The sequence below is a fragment of the Octodon degus genome, unplaced genomic scaffold (genome assembly GCF_000260255.1).
Source record: "Octodon degus isolate 3935 unplaced genomic scaffold, OctDeg1.0 scaffold00410, whole genome shotgun sequence".
NCBI lineage: Eukaryota > Metazoa > Chordata > Mammalia > Rodentia > Octodontidae > Octodon > Octodon degus.
Window position 1 is genome coordinate 196483 of NW_004524986.1, and position 8700 is coordinate 205182.

Genomic DNA, 8700 nt, shown 5'->3' on the forward strand with positions numbered 1-8700 from the left:
AGGATACAAAGGAGAGATCATTTTGTATTTTTATATGCAAAATAGTTAGGATAAATTTACAGCTACTTTTGCTTAACTCAATGAGAAGAAATAGGTGTACTAACAGTGTTTGAACAGAATATCCTGTCTGCTTCTTGTACTATGGATAACCACTAAGAAGATAACAATGTACAGTGTATTGACTATTAAAACTGTCCTATTAATCAGCTGTGAAACTGTCTCATTCATATTTATTTCTCAATAAAAAAATAGATATATTAAAAAAAGAAAAAAAAAAGACTAAGCACCTGCTTAAGCAAGCGCAGGGACTAGGTTCTATCCCTGGCCCCACATGTCACTCTAGCCCACCCCCAGGCATGCCAAGCTGGTGACTGAGTCTGGATGTGGGTGGTGCATACCTGCCATCCCAGTGTTGGGGAGGCTGAAAACAGGAGGCTCACTATGAGTCAGAGCTGCGTACTGAGACCCTGTACCCAGTACAAAAAAAAAGGAAAGACAAATATAAATAGGGAGGGAAACAGGAGGGATCAAGGAAACAAGTGAGAGGAAGAGGTAGAAAAAATAATTAAAATGTGTTAACATATAACAAGTACAACCCCACATGGTAGTTGCAATTATTACACACTTCAAACATAGTAAAAAAAAAAAAATGCAAAGACTTTGTCTTGGGCCGGGAGTTAGCTCAGTTGCTCAGTACCTACCTGGCAAGTATGAGGTCCTGAGTTCAATTCCTAGTACCTGATCATCACTACCAGCATCATGATAATAATGGCTGCATCTTGATTAACCATGACTGATGTGCTTTTAGGGGATGCATGTTGGGGAAAGTGATTCAACTACTTTGACATAATCACAAAGTGCCTTAGAGCATTAAAGAAATCTAGTACTAATGAATTCAGGTGACCTTACAGAAACAAAATAATTTTAAAACTGCAAACTGCCAGTAACAAATGCTAGTAAGGATGCAGAACAATAGGAACTCTTACTCACTGTGGGTGAGACTACAAGTGGTAGAGTTACTTTGGAATTCAATCTTGCCTTACACATCAATTAAGCTCCTAGATGGGGGCCTGGGAGATGGCTCAGTGGAATAAATGCTTCCCTGGCAAGCGCAAGGACCTGAGTTCAATCCCCGGTTCCGCCAAAAAAAAATAAAAAAATAAAATAAAATAAAAAATTAAGCTCCTAGGTAATACACAATTAGGCTGAAATTCACCTCTACATAAAAACACTGAGGACCAGCCAGATAGCTCAGCAGGCTAGCACGCCTGCTTAGGTAGGCACAGGGACCAGGTTGTATCTCCACGTGCGGTGCCAGCCCCACCCCTGGGGCATTCTGAGCGACTGAGCCAGTGTGGTGGCGCCGTCTATAATCCCAGCACTTGGGAGACTGAAAACAGGAGGATCACTAAGCATCTGATCTGTGTAGTTGAGACCCTGTAGATCTTGTATGAAATACATTTTAAAAAGCTGCCTATGAAGGTTTATAGCACCATTTTCATAATTGTTAAAAACTGAAAGCAGCCAAGATGTCCTGGGGAGGAGGAGGGAAAGGAAGCATCCCTGTGACTGGAAGAATCAAAAACCTGTGGTTCCTTGGTGCAACGGGAAATTACTTAACAATACAAAGAAGTGAGCTACAGTGATTATTTTCATTAAAAATAGAAAAATGTATTCTAGTACAAGACATACAACCATTAGTCCCCCTCGAGACTCTCGTCCTTGCTTGAGCACACTCATCCCTTCACGCTTGCCCTTTTCTGCCGCAGTTCAGGAAGTGTTCTTCTCTGCAACTTCTGGCTCTTCCCCACGTCAAAATGACCACGAGAGGCAAGTGGTTTGACTGAGCTGTGGACATCAAGGATGACACCCAACTAAAGACACTCAGCAACGAGTGCTTCAGAGCTGCTCCAGCAAGTGCCATGAGCGATGGGGTCAGTGGTTCAGAGTGAGGGAAGGACTTCGGGGGGCACCACTTCCAATGGATCTTTTATTTTTTTTAGTTGCTGTCAATAAGAAATTCATTCTTTTTTTAAAAAAAATCCAAAAGTTGGCATTTTCCAGAAAAATTTTACAGACTTTTATTTATAATTGTTATAAAGCTGAAGTGCTGAAACTTGTTCACTGAAACATTTTTGACTTGCATTAATGCTTTACATCCCACATGAAGATAAAAATTCACACACAAATGAAAATGGAGAAACTGCCAATACTTGATTTCTGTCCCCTATTTCCACTCATAATCATGTATTTAAATACCTTTTGACCCTATGGGGGAAAAAAAACCTAACATTCAAAACTACCAATAACAGGAGGAAGAAAAATAAAAGTTTGAAAAAAATGTTTCCCACCACAGTGGACTCTTAAGTATGTTCTCCAGGTATGCAGAATGCTAGTTGGGTATCTTTTGGCATAATTGTTACACATTTCTGCCAATGTATCTTTCATTGTAATTATCTACATTTAGTTTAAACATTCACTGTATTTTGTGATCACACCTTGTATCACATTCCAGAAAAAGCATAATTATACAAAGAATTTTAAAAGTCAATGGTTGAGACAGTTTTGAGTGCAGGCAAAAAAGAGAAGTGTAGGGCTGGGGAGATAGCTTAGCAGTCTAAAGCACCTGCTTAGGCAAGCTTAGGGAGCTGCAGGGGACCACAATTCGATCCCCAGCATCACATGCTGCACTAGCCCCACCCTCAGGGAAGGCTGAGATAGCCAACAAAAAAAAAGAAGTTCCACACAGGATTTTTAAGGGTTGAGCCACTCTGTAAAATAATTGTAGAAACACAGAAATGGGGCATGAATTTGTTAAAGCTCATAGGACTGAGCTGGGCCTGGGCCCACACGTGAAATCCCAGCACTTAGAAGGCTAAGACAGGAGGATCACCATGAGTTTGAGGCCAGCCTGGGCTACACAGAGAGACCTTGTCTCAAAAATCAAATAAACATATAAACAACAACCAAAAAAAAAAAAGATCCATATGATAGAGTAAACCTTTGTATAAAATATGGACTTTCATTAATACTAATGATGATAGCTTGCCAACATTGATTCATTAATAGTAACAAAACACACCCAGATGAAATGCTAATAGAAGGAGCTGTATGTGTGAGATGACAGATGGAAATCCTCTGCTCAATTTCTCCACTACTCTAAAATGCTAAACATAAAAGCTTTCTTAATAAAAGAAGACAAAAATGACTATTTTGACATTATAAAACTATCACAGTTCCAGCACCTATCTGCCCTTCAGAAAATTTTACTCAGAGATGGTGATTGTGCACCTAGTTTGCCCTGAGTAATCCAATTTGTGCCTGTTGTCCACATGTAATTGTTAACCAAGCCTCCTTTTATTCTCAAAAATGTGCTATTCAGGGTGATAAATTACATGGTACTGTACTTAGAAAGGGAAAAAGAATGTAATATCTTTTTAACATCTCTCCTTGGGAACCAGACTATGCCATTTTAGAGTCTCATTTCAGCTTCGCGCTCTTCCCGTGAGGATGATTTTTGTCTTCTCCGATTTGCAGATGGAAAACCTGAAGTTCAGGATGAAGGCGTCATTTGCCCAAGACAGTGTAGTCCAGCACTGGCAGAGCCTGAGGTAAACCTTGATTTCTTTGACTCCAAAGCTGCTTCAGCATGTTCTCCCATCTAATCTGTGATAATAGGACAAGGAACATGATTTGAAAATTGCTCATTAGACTGGATAGTAGAGGCTTCTGTCTTTCTCCCTCCTCCCAATTTTCCCTTCCCCCTACATAATCTAGTCTAACTGCTAGATAGTTTCATTTTTTCTGGGAATACTGGTAAATTGATGAGAAAAGAAAAAATTTCCTGATTCATAGTTTATAGTGTTAGCTGATTTCTCCAGCATAAATTCCCTCACTATGACCAGCTTTGAGCAACTGTTGGGATGCTTCTAAAATCCAAGTTAAACAAGATGCATGTAAATGATTCTGGATTGAGCTGGTTTCCATATAACTGGCCTTCTATGTTGATGTCATGAAGTTTAAATACCTGAAATTCTGCTACCCAATACTACTAGCTAGTCAATATCTTTAGTTACCAGGATTATCTTTTTTTTTTCTTTTGTATTTTAGGGAAGGGTCTACAGGGTGTTCAGGGTCTCATTACTTGATCAGACTAGTAGTGATCCGCCTGTTCACAGCCTCCCAAGAGCTGTGATTACAGGTGTGCACCACCATGCCTAGGCTCAATTGCTTTCTCAATGTGGCCTGGGGGTGGAGCCGGCATGGCAGGCCTGTTGATCCAACCCCCTGCCCCTGCACCTAATTGCGGGCACTTTAATCCACTGAGCTATTTGGCCAGCCCTTTACCAGGAGTATCTTCTGCTACATCTGCCTTCATGATTTAGCTAACTTTGTCACTGGTAGGTTCCCAAACATTTACTTTATGTTTTTATTTATTCATTTGCTTCCCAATTATTATGGAAAACTAAAGTTCTTCCTCCATAAAGTCTTCTCTGAACACACAAAGGTATCACTCATGTCTTTCCTCTAAAATTATTGGACATACTAAGGGATAATATTTACTCATGGTCTTATCAATGGTGAATTTTTTTAATGTATTTGGTACAGTCTCCAGAATCTCACTACACAGATCCCATTCATAGTGATTCTGCTTGTTTTTCAGCCTCCCAAGCACTGGGATTACAGGTATATGCCACCACTGCCACTCTAAGTTGCTGTCTCAGCATGCCCTGGGGGTTGGGCCTAGCACAGCATTCTGGGGATCAAACCCTGGTCCCTGCCTAAGAAGGCGCTTTAGTCTGCTGAGTTATCTGGCTGGCCCTGATAGTCATATTATTGATTATTCAAAATACATTAGTATGATGTTGTTGAAAGAGCTCAGGGCTACATAAAGAGCATGGAGTTATTAAATAGCATTAGTGTACTAAGTGGTCACCAACAAATCACTCATATGTTCTGAACCATTATTTATTTATTGATAAAACGGAGGTAGTACAATTTATGATTTCAAAGAATATTTTTCATTCCTTAAGTTCTGTTGTTCTATAAGAAGTGTATTCTTGGGAGGCATAGGGGGGTGGGGATAAGAAAAAAATAAAAAGTATATTTTTATAAATGTAAATTATAGTACACATTGTTATTTCTTAAAAGTCATGATCAAAATGGGCATGGTGGCAGATGTCTGTAATCCCCGTATTCAGGAGGCTAATGCAGGAGGATCACTGTCAATTTGAAGCAAGCCTGGGCTACATAGTGAGAACCTGTCTCAAAAACAAAACAATATAACAATGACAACAACAACAAAATCATAAGCATAGCATGAGGCCACCGGTCAAATAATAGTTTTATAAGTCTGTCACTACACTTAGAAATTTACAGACAGTGTCACTAAAAATTAAAACTTAGATATTAATAGCGTACAAGGAACATCTATAGACAGTATATTCTTCATCAATGGCACCCTATTAAAGAATAATAAATTAGGTAACTGTTTCTTTATGCCATTTGGTATCTTGTAATTAGATCAAGATAACAGAGTAAAGAAGCTATTCTACACTGGGACAGCATTTAAATGTGTTTCACAGATAATAATGTGATAATTGTCATGCTAGGGTGCTATGTGGTCCTTGATCTCTAATTTTCTCTGTAAAACTTTATAATTGTCTTCTATTAAAGGAGGAATAAAGACCTTTGGTCCAAGGACTATATGGGTAGGAATTCTTACAAGAGGCTATCAGCCCCTGTGGTACTATCGTCACTGGAGTCAATAGAGGGCCTAGTGAATGGGGAGTGGTTCAAGACCTGCCCCCACTAATGAATCTGTGGGCCCTCTACATCACCTTCTTACATTATCTAGATTATCTGTGAAGATAGAGACCCAAGTATGGGAGGTACCTGAATCTGTTCTTAACTTTCTAGCTTCCTGAAGTTATAGAGTGTCCCAGGAGAAAACTCATGTCTGCCAGTCCTAGGTCACCCATTTAAGGCTGCTTATTCCTCAGGGTAAAAGAGAACTAAGTTCAGAGAGAACATAATCCATTCTAGACTTCTTTTTGCCAAAACATATCAAACAGCTGACAGCTTTTGTGGAAGTGGCTGGGTTTTACAGAATTTGGATTCCAGGATATGCTCAAAAGGCCACATCTGGGCCTGCCTGATAGCCCATTAGATTAAAGTGCTTAGCCAGAGTGCAGTGGCTAGGGTTTGATCCCCAGCATGTTGTGTGGGCTCCACCTGTGGGGAGCACTGAGATGGCAATGGAGACTGAGTGTGGTGGCACCTGCCTGTAATCCCAGCACTTGGGAGACTGAAAACAGGAGAATCACTATGAGTTCTATCTATGTAGTGAGACTCTGTAGACCCTGTAGACCCTGTCCTAAATACAGAAAAAAAGCCACACTCCTTTATTAGCTTCTTAAGGAAACCTAGGCCTACGCACCTTAACACCAGCACCAGAAAGAACTTGTGGTGGCTGTTTAAGATATTAGATGGCAGGTTAATGCCATGTCAGACTCTGAAGCTTCCTGCATACTTAACTGGTTCTTTGGTTTTATTTCTCCCAGTTTCAAAGCTATATACCTACACAGGATGAAAACTCTTAATATCAGTTGAGGGCCTCTACATAGGTACTCTAGAGAGTATCTCTTACCACAACTCTGATCACCACTGTCTGAGAGTATTCAGAGTGGTCATTTCCCCTTGACCTTTCATGCAGTTAGGGTACCTCTTCATAGGGGAAACTATTATAAGCTGGATATATAAATAAAATCATGAAATTAACTGCTCCCACTATATCACTGATGTAATCAATCTTCTCTTGTGGGGTGTTCAACAAATGAAGTCTGAGAAACCAGAACTAGCTATTAACTAAGTAAATAAATAAATAAATAAATAAATAAATAAATAAATAAATAAATAAATGGGCTAAGAGGATAGATAATATTTTGGCCCTGGCCCTCCTCGGTCAACAAGGATCCAGGACTTCAAGGAATATTTCTACAAGATCCTACAACTTTGGTGAGACACCCAACCTCCTGAGCAAGAAGATTGTTGAACCCTAAAGTATAAGAGTCAACCAGCTTACATCATGCTAAAAGGAGAGTCACTGAAGGGAAAAATGTTCTGATGCTGTGGTATGCTTCTGATGCCATGTCCTCTAGTACAGACCATGACTCATCCTGGATGATGCAATACCTGACAGAGGACAAACTGAAAAAGCCAAGAAGCTCAGATCATGGCCCAAAAATGAATGCCCAGTGAGAATTAACTGACCTTGATATACCTGGATGCAATTCGGAGGTATTTATGATTGATAAACATCTCACTTTAACTTAGTTTTGAACACCCCACCATAGGAGAACATAGCCAGAGAGACAAGAGTAATAATAATATACAACTTTGATGAGTCACAGAGGGAGGCTCCAATCACTGAACCCCGCTGATCGTTCTAAGGGCCAGCTGGTTACAATTGATATTCCAGTCCCTTAAACAGTGTGTCTGATATGGCTCCTTTTCCAAAGTGGCCTCCTTTTCCAAGCTGTTGCTCATGTTTTGGTCATACGGGCTTTAATCTCATGGCAAAGCTTGTTTATTCTCACCCAGAAGTTGTCAAACCAAGTAGTCACACAGACAAAAGCCACTGTAAAGGTGTCAGACATCTTCAGCTGAGGCCCATCAGGCAAACTTCTCTGCTGAAGACTCTCACCTCACACTCACCAACTATGACCACATTCAGCTCAAAAGCCAGATCAGTCATCACCCTTTTCCCCAACAGTAGTTGGATGGTTGTGGGGACTATGGGAACAGGGGCTCATTCAGGTAGGGAAACAAATATGATGAAGGCTTTGTTGAATTTTGTTAAAAGTTAATGGACAGAGCCAGCCGCAAAAAGCGCAGTGGCAGCCTTGGCTGCCCGGGAACCCCTACTTGGCGCCGGCCCCACCCGGGCCGACCCGCCCGAAGAAATGAGTGGTGGCCTGGCTCCAAGTAAGAGCACAGTGTACGTGTCCAACTTGCCCTTCTCCCTGACAAACAACGACTTATACCGGATATTTTCCAAGTATGGCAAAGTTGTGAAGGTTACTATAATGAAAGACAAAGACACGAGGAAGAGTAAAGGAGTGGTGTTTATATTGTTTTTGGATAAAGACTCTGCACAAAGCTGCACCAGAGCCATAAATAACAAACAGTTATTTGGTAGAGTGATAAAGGCAAGCACTGCTATTGACAATGGAAGAGCAGCTGAATTCATCCAAAGGCGAAACTACTTTGATAAATCTAAATGTTACAAATGTGGGGAAAGTGGGCACCTAAGTTATGCTTGTCCAAAGAATATGCTCGGGGAACATGAGCCTCCAAAGAAGAAAGAAAAGAAGAAGAAAAAGAAAACCACCGAACCGGAAGAAATCGAGGACGCAGCAGGAAGCGAAGATGAGGGCGAGGACCCCGCACTGGACAGCCTCAGCCAAGCCATCGCCTGCCAGCAAGCCAAGATGGAAGAACAAAACAAATGGAAAGTCAGTGCTGGGGGCCCTTCGACTTCCGAGGATTCACGGCGCCTGAGGATAAAGAAGAGCGCGTACTTCAGTGAGGAGGAAGAGTTAGTGATTAGCGTCGTACACTGGAGATGTCAAGAAAACGAAAACCGTCTGCAGTAGAGTGTCTGCAGACAAAGACACTTGGGACCAGATGCTATTTTTT

At 40.9% G+C, this 8700-nt stretch overlaps 1 pseudogene; it reads left to right on the forward strand.

Moving 5' to 3' along the window:
- Nucleotides 1-7931: 7931 nt before the first annotated feature.
- On the forward strand, nucleotides 7932-8657 carry LOC101580893 (annotated as a pseudogene).
- Nucleotides 8658-8700: the final 43 nt, after the last annotated feature.